Below are 23,074 nucleotides of genomic sequence, written 5' to 3' on the forward strand. Positions count from 1 at the left end.
TTACACGCAACCAGAACATGCAACGCAGCATTCGTTCGCATTGTACGACCACTACACTGCAGAGCTCTTGACCTTCAAATCATGACCGCAACCCTACGTATTTGAGACAGGGTTGCAGTTGCGATACTGTGAGTTGTATGTTAGTGTCTTCTGATGAATCATGTAGAAGTGGTGTTGTGAAAAGATGTGGTTGTATAGTATATAAATTTTGAAGAATAACAGAAGTGATAAGACATTGAATTTAGTTTGGAAGCGTCTATAAGAATTATTATTATGTTTGTGCATAGTCCTAGTTCGGGTGTTTGAGAGTATTTACTTTTATTTTCACTGTTTTAGTTTCTAAAAATGAGATCTATTAATCCAGTTAATGTCATATACATTCTAAAGAATCTAGTCGATTCAAAATACATGAACTACTGGAAGACGAAGGGCGAATTTGGTCCTAGAGTAAAGCAATTGATAGAGAGGAAAGCCCTTTTAATATTGTAGTAAGTGCTAGCTCATCAGGTAAACTCTCTGATCTCCATGTAAAAACTTGGCTGAAGAAAGTTTTCATTCCTGTTGAACAGAAAGATACTTTACTACTTTTAGATTACTGGAGTGGACAAACAGATACAAATATATTTACAAATGAGGAAATAATTCGCTTTTCTGGATGGAAAAACTATAGCCTAAGTATGGGAATTGTCCCACCCAAAACAACGCGGTTTATACAGCAATGATATATATATATATATATATATATATATATATATATATATATATGTAGTAGCTCCCTATAAAGCAGGTTTGAATAATTTCAAGGAAAAATTGTTCCGGAGCCGGGTATCGATCCCGGGACCCTTCGCTTAGCGCGCGAACGCTCTACCGACTGAGCTACCCCAGGAACTATACACGACACCGTTACAATTTTTCCTTTTATATCCACACAACTCACATGAGCTGACAAGACGCCAGAACTCAACTGTGAGTGCACACAATTACTGTGTGACTTTAAATTGTGGCTTTCTGTTAACATACCTCCAGTAACGAATGTATTGTTGTGACATGTTTGTACTGCAAAAGGACCCTCTGCCCTGACCATTTCGTAACAGAGTCACATTATAACAGAGGATGATGATTCAGGTATGTTTAGCTAATAAAATTATACTATTGTATACGGGGTTGATATGTGTGTATATAACAAACAGCTTTCTTAAAATCGTAGTGATTATTTCGATACTGTTTGTAGCTAGTAATAGATTTTCAAGTGGCGCTGTGTTGCTAGGCATTTGAGCAGTCAGCACAGTGGCAGTGTTAGTTGCGTGTAAGAGCGGCGTATAAGACGTGTAATTAAACACATTATATTTCTGTAATGAGGGAAAAGTTAAGTGTGTGACTATTACCAGATTATTTACTGACTCAAACTTAGCAATTATGAGAATTTTTATTGAACTCGCGGTTCATAGGTAGAGAATGTTCCCTTGTTGGTGCACTTAATCTACTTTGCATACCAGTTTTCATAGAAATTTAGTCAGTCATTATCGAGTGAAACGGTAACTGACTGACTGACCGACTAACTGATAGACATACTAACATTAAAAAATGCGATTCCTACAACACGTTAACGTTCTTTGTTATCCTTCCTGAGTCTAGACCTGTTTGCAATCTAGTTAAATTCAATTTCCCTCACTACGGAAAGTACTAAACGCTATTGGATTCCAGTATAAAAGAAATAGGGACAATAAAAATATTTAATTGTAGGCCTACATATTGTTGCCCTTCGCAACGAACTTTAAAAACAATGAGAAGAATGACGGAATTAGGAATACCTGTAATATTTTAGAAGAAATTATTTTTAGTGTAGTTCTTGTATTTTGTGTTTAGATGATATTTTTTTTTTTTTTTTTTTTTTGTGAATTTAGTTCAGAAGCGAATTATATGGCAGCCCCGCCTCAGGTTCGATGAAGTGTAACAAAAATATTAATTCTATATTTCGCAATTTTATAAAGTATTCAAACTATTCATTGAATTCTTTGCATTAATTATTTGCATTTATATTTATTTACTTCATTATTTATTTTAGTATTCATTCATTCATTCGTATAAAATCACGAAATTTAGAATTAATATTTTTGTTGCACTTCATCAAACCCTGGAACTTTTGATAGAAAGCTGTGTAGATACACGAATTTAACACTTTCTGAAAGAATTAGCACAATCGATTGGAATTTACAGATTTTAACAGATTTCAAAACTTCAACATTTCCGCTACCAAGAGAGACAACAAAACTTTTTTCGAAGACTGTACACGATTTGCGATATGGTAGACTGTGGTTTCGTAGAAAGATGTTCCAAGAGCCTATAGTTATGAAAAATTTATTGATCGCTTAAATCTGGTGAATCCATTTCCATTCACGCGTCAATTCTAATGGCTTCGGTTGTCGAGTAGTAGTAGACAGAGGTAGTCAGACTGTTCGAAATTTCAGAAGGAAGCTTCCTTCGGTGTGAAAGCAGAGAATAAATATGCGGAATGTTCTGCAAAGCCATATTGACTGAATAATTCTTCTTGAGGTAAAGTGAAGGTCATATTGCCCTCTTGCCTTGCGATATCTTAAGATTGCGCATTTGGGCCGATACCTGTTATCGGAAAAAACACTAGGATAGCTATTTTATTGCTCTGCCGACTTTAAGCGGTAACCTTCCGAATGCGTAGAACTCTTCAGTCACGTTCTTGAAGGTGTCGGGTATAAATCTGCAGGAATAAACGACAGCGCTTACGAGGAGGGAGTTGTAGACTGATATGACCAAATGCGGTAGACTCCTACAACTCGGGCAGCACGGCGTGATTGACAGCGCAGACATGGCCGCCGCCCGCTCCTCAAAACAAAGAGAAACCTCCTTATGGCTCGCCGATGTTTATTCTATTATAAATCCATTAGGATTTATTTATACTGTGTTCAAGTTGGGGATAGAAAACCGAATCCACTACGTGTGTGTTTATTGCTTCCTTGTCAGTCTTAGGCATGTGGTATCCAGGTGACATTCAACAATGATATGACGACAACGTGGGGCTCAAGAACCGTATCCGGATCGCAAAAATCTGAACAGTTTTCGGCCCTTATTGGATTTACAGTGGCACAGTCTCGATTTCATCATCATCATCATCATCATCATCATCATCATCATCATCATCATCATCATCATCATCAGCAGCAGCAGCAGCAGCAGCAATAGTCGATTATGCCTCTTGATCCATTCAGCTTTATTATTATGATGTACCGAAGTACATATGATATTTCCGTGCAGTAATTCTGCGTTACTATATGATAAAAGATTGACAGAACAGAGAAAAATTCTCTCCGGCACCGGGAGTCGAACCCGGGTTTTCAGCTCTACGTGCTAACGCTTTATGCACTAAGTCACACCGGATTCCAGTTCCGATACCGTATCGAATCCTCTCAGTTTAAGTTCTACCTCTCAGTTTTTCCCTTTGGTGGCCTACCCTCATGTACTGTATCAGAGAATATGTAACAGTGGCACATGTCCATGGGTGGGCAACTCGTGCTCTCAAAGTGTGAACACAACCTCAGTGCAGGTAGAACGGCTCTGTATCTGTATGCGGTTCTTGCAACAAGCAAGTTTGCTTGCGTCTGCAATGAGTGCCGGCTCGTTTTAAGTGAAAAACAATATAATCCCCAGATCATTTCCCTTTAGTGATGAGTCGAAAGAGAAAGATTATTTTATTAAGAAGGGAGGTAAAGCTTATATTATGTTATATTACACTTCCTTACGCATGCCATTTTATGTTACAAATAAACACAGTGAAGGTTTTAGTAAAGAAATACTGTCTAGATCTGCTTTAGAATAGCTAAAGGTAAAAATGGGATATCAACAGGATGAGAATGATATAAAATATCGTTAGCACGTTGTGCGTGCGAGTTACAGAATTGCACGACATACGATCGACTAGCTAAGAGCATTTATGGATAAATTTGAATTGTGGCAGTATCATGTAGAATATGGACAACTTCACTTTCCTTGACTATAAAATATCTTGAAGAGTGATAAGAAAATCTTCTTATCAAATATAAGACCCTACTTCAAGCCCTACAGCAGAATTCGCTGGTAAGTTTGGATAAACAGTGACAATTGACAAGGAATCGAGATTTTTCTGAAATCCTTTTGGCTTACTGCCGATAGAAGATCCTGAAAGTTTATAGCTTGAATTGATAAATCTACAGACAGCACGCCACTCAGGTTCCAGCGAAATCAGGAATCGAACTGTTCGTAATGCTACCTAGGTCAGAATTTCTAAATATACTCTTTGCTTCGATATATACTGCATGTGCTTGAGTCAGAGTTTAATACAAGAAAGAAGCGTAAAAGCTCTCAATGTACAGAAAGAGCTTAGAAGTAAGTTTATTTCATCTGCCGTGACATGTAAGAAATACTTCCTTGAATTTGCGATTGTTTGCGAATACTCTTGAATGTATAAAGACTTGTAAATTCTCGCGTTCTATGTTTCAAATAAGACATAATAAAAATATTAACAAGTAGTGTAATAATAAATAAGTGTTGCAGTTATGTTTGTTTATCTTGAAAAAGTTGCATTCAATTTGTATTTCCAGTACTAAACTAATTTACAAAGCTAGGAAATAATATAATTTTGTTATGTGTACTTAGGTACAGTCTGTCTAAAATTCCTATAATTATAGTACCATGTATCATTCTGAAATTCAAATCATGGAGTAGATATCACGACCACCTGCATGAGCCGCCAGAGCACACCGTGGCAGTGAACTGCTTTTGCAGCGAAACTACAAGCAACTTGTAACTGCTGCGGCTGGCTCTGTCTGTCTTTCTCTCTTTCAAGGTTTTTTAGCACTTTGTGAGCGCGAGTTGCCCATCCATGCACATGTCCAATGCACTATGTACAGAGATGCACTCTTTACGAGTGACTAAGTGGCCAGGATCCGACGGGATGAGCGCCGTCTTGAATCACTAAGTGATTACTTACTTTACGTAAGTCATATTTATGAAACCCGGGTTCGAGTCCCGGTGCCGGAGAGAATTTTACTGTTCTATCCATCCTTCATCACATGAGAACGCAGAATTACTGCACGGAAATATCATAATGTACTTCGGTACATCACAATAATATGATATGCGTAAGTTACACGTTACAAGGAACATATCACAGCCATAACCAAACCACACAACAATTCAACCTACACAGAACACATCACAAACTCCAATCACAATTACAGCAACATAGACACTGACATGAAAATACTACATATCTAACCAAAAACAAGAAACTTAACACCCTAGAACAATATGAAATTTATAAACATGCAAAAACACACCCACAACACATCCTGAACAATCAACTGAATTCCAAAACTCACACCCTTTTCGACACAATCATGAACATACCTCACCGCAACAGGAAACCAGAAGACAGTGCGGGACTTTCACATTGATCGGTATTGCTTTAAACTATCTTCTCAACTGTTCTAATTCTGGAAACAAATAACATATTGCAGAAGCTTAAAATAGAACTGAGTTAGGTGAAGTGGGGGGGGGGGAAGTCGCACCCTACGAAGTGAAGCCTGTTTTGCACTGAATTTAAGGGTAAATTCTGTAAGTGTATCTGTTGAATAAATCCATAGCTATATATCTGAAAAAATAAGCTAACTTGTTACTAAGTGATTGGAAAGAATGCGGAAGAGGTGATCGTATCTTGAGGAAGACGAGCGGTGAACGCAGATGGTGATTGAGTCCTGCGTAGTGGCTCCACATGCGACTGCTACAGTGATGGATGCCATTCGCGATGCAGTCCCACAGGACCGTCAGGAGATAACAAAGAGCACCTGTTCTGAATCTACATATATTCCACGTTTATCTTCCCTAAAACAGAGGCGGCTGTTGACAATGGCGAGCGCACTGTGTGGTCCTTTCTATCAATGTCGACTGACTGGACCCACCGAATTATATAAAGGGAAGACGGATGTGCTGTATGAAACGCACAGCGGCAGAGCTGCGTATCTCGCATTTCGAGGCTTCCGCGTCTGAGAAATGTTACGTATTCACATGGAAACTGTTGCGCACTCGTAGCTTTTAAGAACAGTTTCACACTCGTTCAACCAGTGTTGCCAGATTTGAGGAAATTTCCCAAATTAGGGAGCTTCTGTAAAGAGGAGGAGAAACTTTGAGGATTTGAAGAAAGTCATGAGTAGGCTTAGTATTTCAGCTACCCATATATAAATATTTAAAGAAAATAATCTGCCCTCAATGAGGGTGACCATAAAGATCCAGAATAAAAGCACTACAGAATAATTTAGAAAGACAGGAATTGTTTAGTAAAAAATTGAGAGAAATGCAAACCCAACACAATCATCAATGGCCAAAATATAAGTGGTAATGTAATATTTGGATTGAATCCTTAAGAATATTCAACAAAATTTTTTTAATTTCAAAAAATCGGAGTCCGAGTGCTTTTAAAATATCACATGTGAATTTAGGAAGTGTGCCACGTGCACCAAACAAAAGACCAGAAACACTCTACTGACCAGTGGGAATGTTATATTTCTCACTTAGATAAGGGATGCAGGACTCATAGCCTAAATGGATTTCTTCTCATCAACGTATTGTGCCTGCAGGGCATCCCTCTCGAACCGGATTGCAGGATCAAGGACTGATCCCTTAGATTGAGTCCTGTGGACGGCTACAATATCTGCTCTTCTGTTCGAATCTAAGGATGAAACGCAGTGGATCTCCTCGTATACTTCCCATCCACGACGCTTGAGGACATCAGCAATACCGGTCCTGGCCTTATGGTGTCGATTGTTGCGCAGCAGCTCCGTTTTTCGACAGAATCCCAACACGTGACCAAGAGTTTCCGTCTCGTTGCAGCCGGGATGGCGACAACGGGTTGTGTTGAAACTTCTGCCGGGCACAGATCTAACCGCAGATAGATTGAAGTTAAATACACATTGGGTATATAGTACGCCGAACACAGGTAATGCAACGGATAAGAACATAAACAAACATGTCGACGCTGCGTGTTCGTGGAGTACAGTCAACTCCCGTCATTCTGGGAGCACATGCTTGAGCCGTGATGTTCATTTTCGTCGTGATCTTTGCAATGAATAATAACGTGCATTCGTAAGTTACGGAACTTGAACATATGCGGATGTCACTAGAAAGTATTTTATATTGCAAGAAATTCTTTCAATAGCACATGACGTTATTGGTGCATGATGTAGTACAAGATATTGTCTGATATTTTTTCGTGTTTCATTAGGATATTGCATGTTGTTCTTCACTTAAAACCCACTAATTTTCTATGTACCATTCTAGAAGTTCCCTAAAATTTAGATTATTTAATTTATTAATTGGAATGTTGGCACTGAACATCATGGTAGGCTAAATAAGTCCATGCTAAACGTCGAGTTAATATCTTCATAATTTTCAGATTTTGACGGTACTGGTTCTTATGGAATAGGCGTTCAACATAATTTCTGTATCTTTTGGTATTGCAGTGTCTTTCATTGCACTGTTTTTGTCTCTTTTACGTTTATTTTACACAATTTATATGTAATGTTGTCTATATTGACAGTGAAAATATTAGTTCAAATATCCTCAATTATGCACTGTAGTATTACACGATTGAGCGTCTTACCTAAGGCACTTTACCTCTGCAACGAACCTTCAGTCAGTCACAAAGATGTAGTTATTTAAATAATACGACTAGTAAGAGGAGTGATCGATAAGACTATTCACTATGATTGCGTCCCGATTTTGACTTTCTAGAGGAAGACGGTAGAGGATGTATAACTATTTTGTATACGAACGCACTTATAACCTGCGCTGTGATGTCACATATACTTTGAATGAAGCAACTTCATACCAGTTTATACGTAGCTGGAATACGGAGCCTAGTAATGTGATTCGGAAGTGGATATATAGTGTTAGTTGTTAGTTGGGAGGCCGGACGGAAAAAGACCTTTAAGAAGCGCAAAACATAGATGGGAGGATAATATTAAAATAGATTTGAGGGTAGTGGGATATGATGCTAGGGACTGTATTAATCTTGCGCAGGATAGGGATCGATAGCAGACTTATGTGAGGGCGGCAATGAACCTCCGGGTTCTCTAAAAGCCATTTATAAGTAAGCAAGTAATGAGATAGGTTTGAAAGTAAATCCCGAAAAAAGCAAAGTATATGATTATGTATTGTGACAGAAACATAGTACGAAATGCAAATATAAAAATTGGAAATTTATTCTTCGAAGAGATGGAAAAATTCAAGTACCTTAAAGCAACAGTAACAAATAGAAATGACACTCGAGAGGAAATTAAACTCAGAATAAATATGGGAAATTCCTGCTATTATTTGATTGACAAGCTTCTGTCATCCAGTCTGCTTCCAAAAAACTGAAAGTTATAATTTATAAAACGTTATAATACCGGTTGTTCTGTATGGTTGTGAAACTTGGACTCTCACTTTGAGAGAGAAAAAGAGATTAAGGATGTTTGAGAATAAGGTGCTTAGGGAAATATTTGGGGCTAAAAAGGATGCAGTTGCAGGATAATGGAGAAAGTTACACAACGTAGAACTGCACGCATTGTATATCTATTCTTCATCTAACATAATTTGGAACATTAAATCAAGAGGTTTGAGATGGAAGGGACATGTGGCAGGCATGGATCAGAGTTTAAGTCGCGTCGTATTTGTCACATTTTGCTACTCGTCTTCTAAAATGCAACACACTTCGAATGTAAATGTGCAAAAATGCGACAACCACATTGGACTTCAGTAACGAAGATGGTAATGGAGAAAGTGAAATCAGGGATTTGTTTGAACTAAACTGAATTTAAATGAAATTCTAATTGCATGGGCAATGTTCTAAAAGGTATCGAGCAATAGATGTTCAGGAATTGATTTCAAAGAAAGAAATTTCTTTCCCAAATAAGTCTGTTTCATTAATTATACTTCCTAAGTATTTAAATTCAGTAACTTTTTGAAACTCCCAATCATCTATTATAAGTGACCCTCTATTATTTGAGGTACGTGATATATTCATGTATTTAGTTTTATCTGAATTAATTTTTAACCCTGTTATTCTTGTTTCTTCTATTAAGAGTTTTGATGAATAATACCATGTGTAATATATATTATTTTAACACCCTGTATCTTATTTAAGAATTTACAATAGTGAAATAAACGGCTTTTCTCGAACTCTGTTTTGATTAATACTACTACGTGTCAAATATATTGATCTTTTTAACACTCTGTATCTTATTAAAGAATTTGCGATAGTAAAATAAACGGCTTTTCTGGAACTGGAATTGAGAGATTAGAGCCTGTCATGTTATGCGGACCACGCAGTGAGCTTCGTAACAGGCTATTAACTCGAGGCGCAATAAATTAGCCCGCATGTCTGTTTCACCTCCAGCGTGTGATGGAGTGTCGCTGAGACGAGTATTAACAGACGCTGATGGTACTGGTAATGAGCGTTTATGACTTCCAACGAAATTTCACACAACTGCTTGCGTCATTGCCGAGAAAGCTAGTGATTAGAGTGTGTGTATATTATTTTGTGACACTCTGTGTACAATCTTCATGTGAACGCAATGAAATATGCAATTGAAATTGATTTGTTGTTGTAGCTAATGGCTGTCGTCGGGTCGATGAACTCTCTTCGCGCTGCGCAGCGTATTTTGCTTTTTGATCGACTATTCCTTCATTTCTGGCGAACACAATGAGGACTTGTCCAGTAAAAATATTTATAATTGCTGGTAGCGATGTACCCGATAGTTAAGACGCACGGCTTTCACGTTACGTGGAATCTGTGGTAGTGAATTCTAAAGTCGTCTTCGGATATCTTACGTCGCCATTGATTGATGATTGATTTATGTATTGATGACATACAGAGTTGAACTTATACAGGGTGTAAAGGGTATAAGTGCCATTATTTTGACTGATGATTATTCATGTCATAAGGAAGAAAAAATGACCTTACAATTTTTTTTCTAATTGCAGTATTTAATTAATTATTAAAGTTTACAATAATAGACGTTTTGCAACGTTGTGGATGGGAAGGAGGGAGTTCAGAAGTACACAGTACAGCTGAAGCTGGGAGGAGAGGGTGTAGAAGTACACAGTACAGCTCAAGCGGGTGCAGACATACCGGTACAAAACAGATGCTCTGTTCTAATGCAGGAGCGACCATGACAATAGTGTTGTTTACATAAAACGAGCAGCAAATACAAACTTTGAATCTCATTAATAGAACATTATGGTAAATTTACATTTTAATTGTACGTGTAAAGAATAAACAACAATGGTTCTCTGCACAAAATCACACGAACTTTTTTCTAATTCAACATTTTAATCTCTCCCGCTTCCGTAAAGCAGTATCATTTTAAACAAATTCCTGGTTGTATGATTTTCGAAATGGGGTAAGAGACTTCTAGTTTTTACTAATCGTTGAGAAATTGCTACAAAAGTTCGCCGATAAGGTAACATTTTTTTTTAGGAAAACGTTCACTGCTCATCCTTTTTGCCTCTTTTCAAAAAAAATCTTATACACTCATGTAGGCTTTATCTTAAAATGCCATATACTTGTATTTTTCATTACTTCCTTTGCAGCCTCTTTAAAACCTCTTAATTCACAGTCTTCTCCCATTTTCAGTACACTTCCATGCTTTGATGTGATGGTTTGATAATGCGTAGGATTCACAATAGTATTGATTTTCCTAATTTCTTTCTCCATATTGCCACATACAAGGTTTGTCGGTATGAATGAATGACATGTGATTGAAATACTAACTTCATACTTTCGATGTTTTGTGGGGCATGCGTTTAGTAACAATATTTCCTGCATCGTTAAACACGAAAACCTTTTTTTTGTCAAGCACTTCTCCACGATCGTTCAATTTAAATCAAACGTTTCACCGAGTTTACCTCTCACATTTTCATATCACATAATGGAGTTTACACTTTTCGCAGGCCACAGAAAACTGATTTTTTTTCTTTATCAAACTAAACACACAACCGTCATATACAAACTCAGTACAGAAACTGAGCACCTGCAAAACCATAGCGGTCGAAACAGAAGACTGGTCCTTATTGTAATCCGAATTACCAGATTTTAAAAAAAGAAGTAGTTACGCTTTCACTTGCATACAGTGCAGACATGGCTATTTTATAAGGAATTCCAGAAAAGTATGTATTTCATATGCTAGGAAGATGAGCTGACAACAAGGTGGAAGTTTTCTTGGAAAACTATTAAACTTAATAAGGGTTTTGCATTGTGTTTCAACTTTCAATAGAGGTAGACTAGGTCACTGTCCTCATATCCCCATCCCTTTCTGAAGTGTTTGTGCAAAGGTTTTTCCTACGCTACCTGGTTTACAGTTAGAAAATAACAGTACTATTGTGCGTTTAAGTAAGCAATTTCCGAGAGAGAAATATTGTCGAAATTTTTAGAATGAGTTTGTATTAATAAAATAATAATTAATACCAACTACAATAGATTAATTTCAATCGACTCGATTATTCGGTTAAATATTTTTGATCGATTAATCTTATAACAATAGAAAAAACACAACACATACGCACAATCATGCAATCTCTATGGAATGCAGGTAAATCTATTCCAGTTGGGAGTCGAAGCAGGATCTGTTTGGTTCAAGTCACAAGGTAATATATTTGTTACATTGTAAACCTCTAACATTTATATTTTTTTCGTAAGTACCTATAACGAAACCATTTTATACCTGTGTGGTGCAGGAGAAGAGTTTTGTTTCTTTATTGGATCAAGTTGAAAAGCTTTCAGACCATGGTATCTCCTTGAAATCCCTAACAAAACACAGATAAAAGGTAACAAAAATAAAAGGCGAAAACAAATATGAGGCAGTTTTATAAAAGGATGTAAATAAAACAGGTAGAAAGATATAATAAAAACATAAATTGGAGTGGTCTATAGGTCGTTGATGTTCTGTGGGTTTTATATGAATAAAAATATATAGGCCTACTAAATGCTACCACAAAGTTTAAAGGCAAGGAATAATAACGTGGAAGTGACGTCATTCCTGGGCATGGGGCCAACCAGAAAAAGGCGGACCTGACCTGTGAATGTGGGATTCGGTTTCTTTCTTGAATTACCTCCGCGATACAAATGAATCCCGATTCTAGTGTGAGACCAAATGTGTCGCAAGATGGAATGAATAGGTCGTTCCGCGCACCCCACTCCTCCAGAAACCAGTCCGATCATGCGCAGAATGGGCAATAACTCACTTCCTTCATTGTATTCGTAATACGAAATTGAAAAACGAAAAAGGAAGAAGACGAAGAAGACAATTAACCTTTACAGTTCCACCGCCATGCGCGTTATCAGCAATCTGGCGGGTAGTTTTAATCCCTCTTCCTCAACTTGGGACTCCGTAGGAGAACATGAGAAATACTTTCAATATGTCTTCCATTTGTTCACCGTCAGGGTGTTCATCAATGGATGAAATTCATTCCAAATTACAACACGTCTTCATTGTTCCCTTCCTCTTTTCTCACTCTTCATCCTGTTCTTGTTCTCCCTATTCATCATACTTCTCTCCCCTTTTCCTCTTCAATCTTCTCTTGCTCTTCCTCATCCTCATTATTCTCTTCATCTTTGTTCTCTTCACTCTTTTCTTGCTCATCTTTTTCATTCTTCTCTCACTCTTTCTCCTTTAAACCCTTCTCTTGCGTTTCCTCTTCTTCGTTGTTTTAATTCTCTTCTTCACCCTTCTCCTGCACTTCTTCTTTCTCTTCTTCATCCTTCTCTTGCACTTATTCTTTCTCCTCTTCACCCTTCTTTTGTCTTTCCACTATCTCTTCTTCACCCTTCTCTTGCTCTTCCTCTTTATTTCATTCCTTCTCTTGCTCTTCCTCTTCTTCATTATTCTCTTCCTCTTTCTCGTCTTAACCCTTCTCTTGCTCTTGGCTTTTTCTTCATTCTTTTTTGTCTATTTCTCCTCTTCACTCTTCTATTGTTCTTGTTATTCTTTCTTCTCTTCCTCTTTATCCTCTTCGCCCTTCTCTTGTTCTTCTCTTCTTTCTTCTCTTTCTCCTTCTTCTCTTCATCCTTCTCTTGACCTTCCACTCTCCTTTCTTCTCCTCACCTTTCTCTTGACCTTGCACTCTTCTCCTCTTCCTCCTCCTCTTCACTCTTCTCTTGTTCTTCTATCCTCCTTCCTTCTCTTACTCTTCCTTCTCTTCACCCTCCTCTTGTTCTTCTACCCTTCTTCCTTCCCTTACTCTTCCTTCTCTTCACCCTTATCTTGTTCTTCTACTCTTCTTCCTTCTCTTACTCTTCCTTCTCTTCACCCTCCTCTTGTTCTTCTACTCTTCTTCCTTCTCTTACTCTTCCTTCTCTTCACCCTCCTCTTGTTCTTCTACTCTTCCTCCTTCTCTTACTCTTCCTTCTCTTCACCCTCCTCTTGTTCCTCTACCCTCCTTCCTTCCCTTACTCTTCCTTCTCTTCAGCCTCCTATTGTTCTTCTACTCTTCCTCCTTCTCTTACTCTTCCTTCTCTTCACCCTTCTCTTGTTCTTCTACTCTTCTTACTTCTCTTACTCTTCCTTCTCTTCACCCTCCTCTTGTTCTTCTACTCTTCCCCCTTCCCTCACTCTTCCTTCTCTTCACCCTCCTCTTGTTCTTCTACTCTTCCTCCTTCTCTTACTCTTCCTTCTCTTCATCCTCCTCTTATTCTTCTACTCTTCTTACTTCTCTTACTCTTCCTTCTCTTCACCCTCCTCTTGTTCTTCTACTCTTTTTCCTTCTCTTACTCTTCCTTTTCTTCGCCCTCCTCTTGTTCTTCTACTCTTCTTCCTTCTCTTACTCTTCCTTGTCTTCACCCTCCTCTTCTTCTTCTTCTTCTCTCCTTCCTTCTCTTACTCTTCCTTCTCTTCAGCCTCCTATTGTTCTTCTTCTCTTCTTACTTCTCTTACTCTTCCTTCTCTGCACCCTCCTCTCATTCTTCTACTCTTCTTACTTCTCTTACTCTTCCTTCTCTTCAGCCTCCTATTGTTCTTCTACTCTTCTTCCTTCTCTTACTCTTCCTTCTCTTCACCCTCCTCTTATTCTTCTACTCTTCTTCCTTCTCTTACTCTTTCTTCTCTTCACCCTCCTCTTGTTCTTCTACTCTCTTTCCTTCTCATAGTCTTCCTTCTCTTCCCCTCCTCTTATTCTTCTACTCTTCTTACTTCTCTTACTCTTCCTTCTCTTCACCCTCCTCTTGTTCTTCTACTCTTCCTCCTTCTCTTACTCTTCCTTCTCTTCAGCCTCCCATTGTTCTTCTACTCTTCTTCCTTCTCTTACTCTACCTTCTCTTCACCCTCCTCTTATTCTTCTACTCTTCTTCCTTCTCTTACTCTTCCTTCTCTTCACCCTTCTCTTGTTCTTCTACTCTTCTTACTTCTCTTACTCTTCCTTCTCTTCACCCTCTTCTTGTTCTTCTACTCTTCCTCCTACCCTTACTCTTCCTTCTCTTCACCCTCCTCTTGTTCTTCTACTCTTCCTCCTTCTCTTACTCTTCCTTCTCTTCACCCTCCTCTTGTTCTTCTACTCTTCTTCCTTCTCTTCAGCTTCCTATTGTTCTTCTACTCTTCTTCCTTCTCTTACTCTACCTTCTCTTCACCCTCCTCTTATTCTTCTATTCTTCTTCCTTCTCTTACTCTTCCTTCTCTTCGCTCTTCTCTTGTTCTTCTACTCTTCCTCCTTCCCTTACTCTTCCTTCTCTTCACCCTCCTCCTGTTCTTCTACTCTTCTTCCTTCTCTTACTCTTCCTTCTCTTCACCCTCCTCTTGTTCTTCTACTCTTCCTCCTTCTCTTACTCTTCCTTTTCTTCGCCCTCCTCTTGTTCTTCTACTCTTCCTCCTTCTCTTACTCTTCCTTCTCTTCACCCTCCTCTTGTTCTTCTACTCTTCTTCCTTCTCTTACTCTTCCTTCTCTTCACCCTTCTCTTGTTCTTCTACTCTTCTCCCTTCTCTTACTCTTCATTCTCTTCACCCTCCTTGTTCTTCTACTCTTCTTACTTCTCTTACTCTTCCTTCTCTTCACCCTTCTCTTGTTCTTCTACTCTTCTCCCTTCTCTTACTCTTCATTCTCTTCACCCTCCTTGTTCTTCTACTCTTCTTCCTTCTCTTACTCTTCCTTCTCTTCACCCTCCTCTTGTTCTTCTACTCTTCTTCCTTCTCTTACTCTTCCTTCTCTTCACCCTCCTCTTGTTCTTCTACTCTTCCTCCTTCCCTTACTCTTCCTTCTCTTCACCCTCCTCCTGTTCTTCTACTCTTCTTCCTTCTCTTACTCTTCCTTCTCTTCACCCTCCTCTTGTTCTTCTACTCTTCCTCCTTCTCTTACTCTTCCTTTTCTTCGCCCTCCTCTTGTTCTTCTACTCTTCCTCCTTCTCTTACTCTTCCTTCTCTTCACCCTCCTCTTGTTCTTCTACTCTTCTTCCTTCTCTTACTCTTCCTTCTCTTCACCCTTCTCTTGTTCTTCTACTCTTCTCCCTTCTCTTACTCTTCATTCTCTTCACCCTCCTTGTTCTTCTACTCTTCTTCCTTCTCTTACTCTTCCTTCTCTTCACCCTTCTCTTGTTCTTCTACTCTTCTCCCTTCTCTTACTCTTCCTTCTCTTCACCCTCCTTTTGTTCTTCTACTCTTCCTCCTTCTCTTACTCTTCCTTCTATTCACCCTCTTCTTGGTCTTCTACTCTTCCTCCTTCTCTTACTCTTCCTTCTCTTCACCCTCCTCTTGGTCTTCTACTCTTCCTCCTTCTCTTACTCTTCCTTCTCTTCACCCTCCTCTTATTCTTCTACTCTTCTTACTTCTCTTACTCTTCCTTCTCTTCAGCCTCCTATTGTTCTTCTACTCTTCTTACTTCTCTTACTCTTCCTTCTCTTCACCCTCCTTTTGTTCTTCTACTCTTCCTCCTTCTCTTACTCTTCCTTCTCTTCACCCTCCTCTTGGTCTTCTACTCTTCCTCCTTCTCTTACTCTTCCTTCTCTTCACCCTCCTCTTATTCTTCTACTCTTCTTACTTCTCTTACTCTTCCATCTCTTCAGCCTCCTATTGTTCTTCTACTCTTCTTCCTTCTCTTACTCTTCCTTCTCTTCACCCTCCTCTTATTCTTGTACTCTCCTTCCTTCTCTTACTCTTCCTTCTCTTCACCCTCCTCTTCTTCTTCTGTTTTTTTTTATCTTAATTCAAATAATTAATCGATTAAATATTTTGATCGATGAACAGCACTAAAATTCGTAGCTATAGTGACCAATGTTTTGAGGTTAATATGGCATTTATTGTATTAGAAAAATTGTGTTAATTTATGGGTTTTATTAGTTAGGCTATATTAATTCTTTATATTCATGACAGAAACTTAACGGTGGAATTGTAGCATATAAAATGGAAGAATCCGACTGAAGTCTGCCACACACGTTGTCTTTTCCGGTTGGCGTTGGCGAGATATGAATCCAGGTTTCCGGTTGGAAACTCACGCCATAATATTAATTTTATTATACTGCTTCGGTAATTATCTTCGGTTGTATTGGCGACACTGGACTCTGGTTAAAAAATCGCTGCATATATGAAATAATATACGGTACAGCTGTTGTTTTTCTCTTCGAGGGACGGAAGGTCAAAGACTGTCACAGGGAAAATACGCTCTTTCAGCACGAAACAAGCCGCAAAATAGAAACAAAAGGGGTAATAAAAGGTGATTATTGTCACGTAGGAAAGAGCGCTTCCAATCGAGCAGCCCAGGTGACAAGTGGCTGCGGCATTGTGTCAGCCGTGCGTAGCGGCGTAATATGCCATTGTTGTCGCACGGCGCGCGTATCTTACTCAGCTGCGGAAATTATGGCAATTTTTGCTACAGTTGTTTTACTTAGCTGCACCACCAAAGCGGAGAAGTATTCTCGCCACCCTCAGCGCTTATAAGCAAGCGGAAAGAAGCAAACTTGCGGATACGTACAGTTCTGTTAGCAAGTTTAAGAAACTAAAGACGCGACGCTATCTGCAGCAGTGGCGATTCTTCCATGAAGGATATGAGCATAGGTGGGCAACTCGTGCTCTCAAAATGTCAACACAATGTCAGTGCAGGTAGAACGGACTCTCTACTAGCTGTACTGTCTGTGTGCGGTTCTTTCAAGACACAAGTTCGATCGCGTCTGCCGTAAGTGGCGGCTCGTTTTAAGTGAAAAACAATATAATTCCCAGATCATTTCCCTTTAGTTACGAGTAAAAAGAGAATTTTTTTATTAAGAAGAGAGGTAAAGCTTGTATTCTATTACACTTTCTTACGCATGACATTTTATGTTACAAATAAACAGTGATGGTTTTAGTAAAGAAATGCTGTCTGCATCTGCTTTAGAACAGCTAAAGGTAAAAATGAGATATCAGCAAGGTGAGACTGATATCAAATATCATTAGCACGCTGTGCGTGCGAGTTACAGAATTGCAAGATTTATAATCTACTAGCTAAGAACATTTATAGATAAATTTGAAATGTGGTAGTATCATGTAGAGCATAGATAACTTCACTTTCTTTGACTATAAACTATCTTGAAGAGTGATAAGAAAATCTTCTTATCAAATATAAGACCCTACTTCAAGACCTACAGCAGAATTGGAGAAACAGTGACAATTGACAAGGAATCGAAATTTTTCTGAAATTTTTTTAGCTTACGTCGATAGAAAATCCTGAAAATTTATAGTTTGAATTAATAAATCTACAGGACAGCATGCCACTCAGATTCCAGCAAAATCAGAAATCGAATTGTTCGTAATGTTGCCTAAGTCAGAATTTCCAAATATACTCTTTGCTTCCATATATACTATATGTGCTTGAGGCAGAGTTTAATACAAGAAAGAAGTGTAAAAGCTCTCAAAATAAAGAAACAGCTCAGAAATAAGCTTATTTCATCTGCCGTGACATGTAAAAAATACTTCCTTGAATTTGTTATTGTTTACGAATACAGACTATTACCTTTCTGAGAACAGAGGAATACTCTTTCATGTATAAAGACTTGTAAATTCTCGGGTTCTATGTTTCAAATGAGACATATAATAAGAAATATTAACAAATAGTGTAATAATAAATAGGTGTTGCAGCTATATTTGTTGTATCTTGAAAAGGTTGTATTCAGTTTGTACTAAACTAATTTACAAAGCTAGGAAATAATATAATTTTGTTATGTGTTTAGGTACAGTCTGTCTAAAATTACTATAATTATTGTACCATGCGTCATTCTGAAATTCAAATCATGGAATAGATATTACGATCACCTGCATGAGCCGCCAGAGCGCACCGTGGCTTTAACAGCGAAACTACAAACAACTTGTAACTGCTCGGCTGGCTCCGTCTGCCTTTCTCTCTTTCAAGGTTTTTTAGCACTTTGGGAGCACGAGTTGCCCATCCCTGGATATGAGGATGATCCTACAGTTTAATTTCGTGCCTCTGAGGATATAAAATATATAACTCCTGCGAAAACATTTTAATCACAGATTTTGATTTTCAATGCGTCCCGACGTATTAATTTCCTTTAAGCTTTCACTTCTTGTCGTGAGTTGTCGCCACTGCACACAGCTCAGATATAATTTCCGAGGAACCACCCAAATATCTTACAGCAAACGGTATTTGTAACAGTGAAGTTAGTTTCTAACAGTGAAGTGCGGAGGGCGGAGTATGGCTTGAATTTAACCGTGTTTGAAGATATGACCGCGTATCCTAATACTACGAACCTCCTTTCTGGGTGATGGAGACTCTGTCAGAGACTACAATAAGAATTTTCAAGTACTCTTGTAGCATTCTTAAATGCAGTTCATTGATCATTTTAAAGGAATAGAATAAACGAAATAATAAATAATTTTAAAATATACAATATAAAAAATAAAATGAATAAAAAACAATTACATAAAAATAAATAAAATAAGCTATAATAAATACAAGAATTAACAGGGCTTTCAGATGACAGGACAGCCGAAAGAATATTTGAAGTTGTATTTGATCATTTAGAAGAATTTAACTGTAGCAAGAAATTAATTGAGCAAAGTACGACGGGGCATCAGTAAGTATCGGGCAGTACAATGGCTTAGGAGCCATCTTCGCAACTAAAATGGGGAGGAGAATCGAAATTCACTACTAATGAATTGCCAGTTCCAGAATAGTGAATCAAAGAATTGTGTTAGAATGTAATGTATTGTAGGTATTCAGAATAACATTCAGCTGTTGCCTTGCCGCAAGACTGAAGTGCGAAGGAACTCCGTCATGCTGGAACCATGTCCTGGCGCTCACTGAAAACGGTATCCCTTCCAATAAAATGGGCAGGATGTTTTACAAAAAGTCCCTGTAATTTGCTCCCCTTAAGCGATTTGGCATGACATGTGGAACGAGTAGTGTGTGTGTCGTTAATGATGCCACACCACACATTGGCACTAAATCGCACCTGATGAGAATTGACTACAATGAAATATGGATTTATCTGCTACCAATTGTGCTGGTTGTGTGTTTTAAAAATACCATCCTGTGTGAAAGTTGCTTCATCAGTGAACAACACACAACTTGTGAACTGGGGTATCACTGCGCTTTGATGCGAAACCAAATGCACGCCGGTTAGTTCTCTAAAGCCCTAATGTTCCATTTTTTTAATGTTCACTCTCTGATGATTTCACTTTCAATAAATGTACCTAAAAACAACAGACAATGACAAATCAATGCGCATAACAACAACAAACAATCACAATGCGGCAAACAGTCACAACACTAAAACAAGTGAAGCGTCATACCGGTGCCAGATAGGGCACACACAGATTAAGGAAAAATGTTTATTTTAGTACCTTCTAACTATATTTTTCTGCACCCGTGGCGAAAATGTGACTCACGAGCACATTGTGGCTCGCAATGATAGCTGTGTATTTCTCTTGCTTCCTACCTTCCTCAACCCCCACCCTCTCACTCACTGGAGTCAAACTTCGTTCCATTTGTATTTGTCTCTGACCTGCGAGTGGCATATCGTCCAATGTCTCTCTCGAAACCATGTACCTCTACAAAAGCGAAAGTATCAAGTAGGATCGGAGGACGCATTTTTTACTGCCAATATGATGAGAATATTAAATAGCCTATATGATTTGTTCACAAGTATTACGAGGTAACGGTTGTATAACATAAAACGGCATTATACTACATGTCACTCATGAAACTGTTATTATTATTATTATTATTATTATTATTATTATCATCATCTCTGTACGTCGATCCTTTTTCAGCAGATGTATGAATAATGCGGTTAGATCTTCAATTTAATCTCACAGATTTACAATGTGATGTTAAATGAAAGCTAGCTCTAAGGACTTGACAAATGTTGAACTTTTTAAATCTTTGCCAAAACATAAATATCCGAAGCTTCGTTCTTTCGCTTGCTTTGTTGAAGCCATGTTCGCTACAACTTACGTTTTTGAAAAATTATTTTCAACAATGAAAATAGTAAAAAACCAAATTTAGATCGCGACTGACAGACAGACAAATACCTTCGTGATCAACTACGACTGGCAGTAAGTGACATAATTCCTGATTTTGAAACTCTGCCGCAGAGACATTCTGAAGACAGTTGATTTTAGGTTGTGATGATTTGTCCTATGGTTTCTTATTTTTTCTTCGTTACACGTACTAAACATTAGTTCGTAACCTTATATTGTATAAAATTATATTTAAGTGCTTGACGTAAGGAAAATTAAAATCCGTTAATAAGTCAGACAGTTGCTTCACATCCCCTTCGGATGTCCGCCTCCCTCCATAGGTGCTATACATGTTGCAGGTTAAACAGTGGCACGGCGCACGAACACATTTTCGCCACGGCTGTTCTTCTGTAACAAAAGCTCTGAATCATCCTGTAGAATGTAGACTCTCAAAAGTTTGTTCCGGACCGCGTTAGAAGTCACAAAATTAGTAAGGAATAAAATATAAAATAGCATTAAAATGGAAGAAGGTTTGCCTCTGCCCAAATTCTGGTCTATTCCACTCATAACGCTTCAAGAGCGAGACTTCAAGGAGACGTGAGACTTCTCAACGTCTGCTGCTTCTTCCTTTTGAGGACGATCCCCAGTAATCCGTCAGCGCAGTTTACGTTAACAGTATTGACGATACGCATAAATCTTAACCTCTTTGTTTGAAGCCGTCTTCAGACAGAAGTGATTTCCAAGTCAGCACACTTCACCCATTTGTTGAAAGCCGCGATTCTTGAAGCTCCATTCGACAGCCGACACGCCGAGCGGTAAACTGAGGCAAAACAGTATTGTCCATCTGGAAGCTATTCTTTGATTTCATTTATGAAATCGATGCTTTTATTCACGAATATCTCTATCTAGGCACTTGCGAAATCTACGATTTTTTTTGTGGGTTAAAAAGTGTTTTTCTTCATCTGTAAGGCGATTTAGCATGATTTTTTAGCAGAATTAAAAGTGCGAAAAAATGTGAATTTCCTATCAAATTGCGAAATCACGAGAAAAATTATATTTAGTAGCGATTTATCAGTAAAGTACTATTTTTCAAGCGAAAAGCGCATATAAACAAAAATTGAACACACATTTTCATCATCATCATCATCCTTGCATGTATTGGGACTAGTGGCCCCGTTACGGTATCTTGCCAAGGCTTGAACGGTCTGCCCAAGGATCTCTTGCCACAGGACGGTAATTTAAATTTAGCATGGAATTCTAGAATGACATGTGATGTCCATTTTGTCTCTATTTCTGTAGGTATTCCGTAATGGGTTCAATCTGCAGTTCTTTCATAATGTCAAAATGTCTAATGTGATCCATTCTCGTGTATCCCGCTGTACGACGCGAACACACATTTTAAATACTCAAAACATGTCGATCGATTATCTCGTTATCAATTATTGTCCCTCGATTCGACAAATTTCATATATCGATAATGAAGGTCGATATCAATATCGGACCGATATATATCAATACAGGGTGTATCTATATATGTGTCCATAAATGTGGAGACACGCACATTTAACAACACACATTTACAAAACTTGCTCCTCCTCCTTCGACGCATGCCCTGAGCCTGCGTTCCATGCTTTGCCGTACTCTGTGCAAATGTCCTGGAGTGTTACGGATTTTATCAAATGACGTGTTGCTACCGTATTCCCATCTTCTAGGCCATAAATGTAGTGCATATCCGTCATTTCTCTCACTGAATACATCTTGTGATGTGATGAATGTTACTGTGAATAACACATAACAGAACAAAAGGCAATCAGACAAAACAAAACAAATGTCATGACCAACTGTAATGAAGAAAGTGGGAAAAATGCAAGTTTGAGGTGAATTACATAATCAGGAGTCACTGTAGGAAATTCCTTTCATAACTCCCTAACGAAGGGTTTGCGGACCCATGTTCATATTGTGACAACGACGTGAGATTCGAACTCACGACCAGCGTCCCGCGAGAAAGCAGATCGCGCGGGGACGGCGCGCGGCGGAGAGAAGTATGGGGAAAGGTCCTACGCGGCGAGAGAATGGAGAGAGAGTGCGCGCGCATCTGGTGCTGGTAGAGAGGAGAGGGCTCTGGATTTTTCTGGAGTGCCATCTCTAGAGACGCGTGGAACTTTCGGGGCTACGTCGCTGTGGTTATAAATTACGGACGCGAAGGAACGACAGCAGTTTTCAGTTGATTAGTCAGCCAGTCAGTGAGAAAGCCAGAGCAAGCAAGCCAGTCTTGTGTACCGGAGTTCGACTCGAGTGTGCGTCCGCAACTGTATCAGCATCCGAAGGCCTGAGTTCGAGTGCAGTGGACCGCAGTTGGAGGGACCTGAGTTCGAGTGCAGTGGACCGCAGTTGGAGGGACCTGAGTTCGAGTACAGTGAACTGTCTCTGAAGGTCTGTGGTTGGAGATACTGTGAACTCGAGTGACTGAGATAGAAGAACTGTGAACTGAGTACTGATAGTTCTGATTTGTAAATAGTGCTTTGTAAATATTAGTTAAGATTAACAGTTCATTGTTGTTCGTACTAGTCCAAGTAAATTGTCATTGTCGTCAGTGG

At 38.7% G+C, this 23,074-nt stretch overlaps 1 non-coding gene across 1 annotated transcript; it reads right to left on the bottom strand.

Moving 5' to 3' along the window:
* Window positions 1-813: 813 nt before the first annotated feature.
* On the bottom strand, window positions 814-887 carry TRNAS-GCU (transfer RNA serine (anticodon GCU)). The gene has a single exon. It is a non-coding gene; the product is annotated as a tRNA-Ser (tRNA).
* Window positions 888-23,074: the final 22,187 nt, after the last annotated feature.

The sequence above is a fragment of the Periplaneta americana genome, chromosome 13 (assembly GCF_040183065.1).
Source record: "Periplaneta americana isolate PAMFEO1 chromosome 13, P.americana_PAMFEO1_priV1, whole genome shotgun sequence".
In the NCBI taxonomy this organism is placed as follows: Eukaryota; Metazoa; Arthropoda; class Insecta; order Blattodea; family Blattidae; genus Periplaneta; species Periplaneta americana.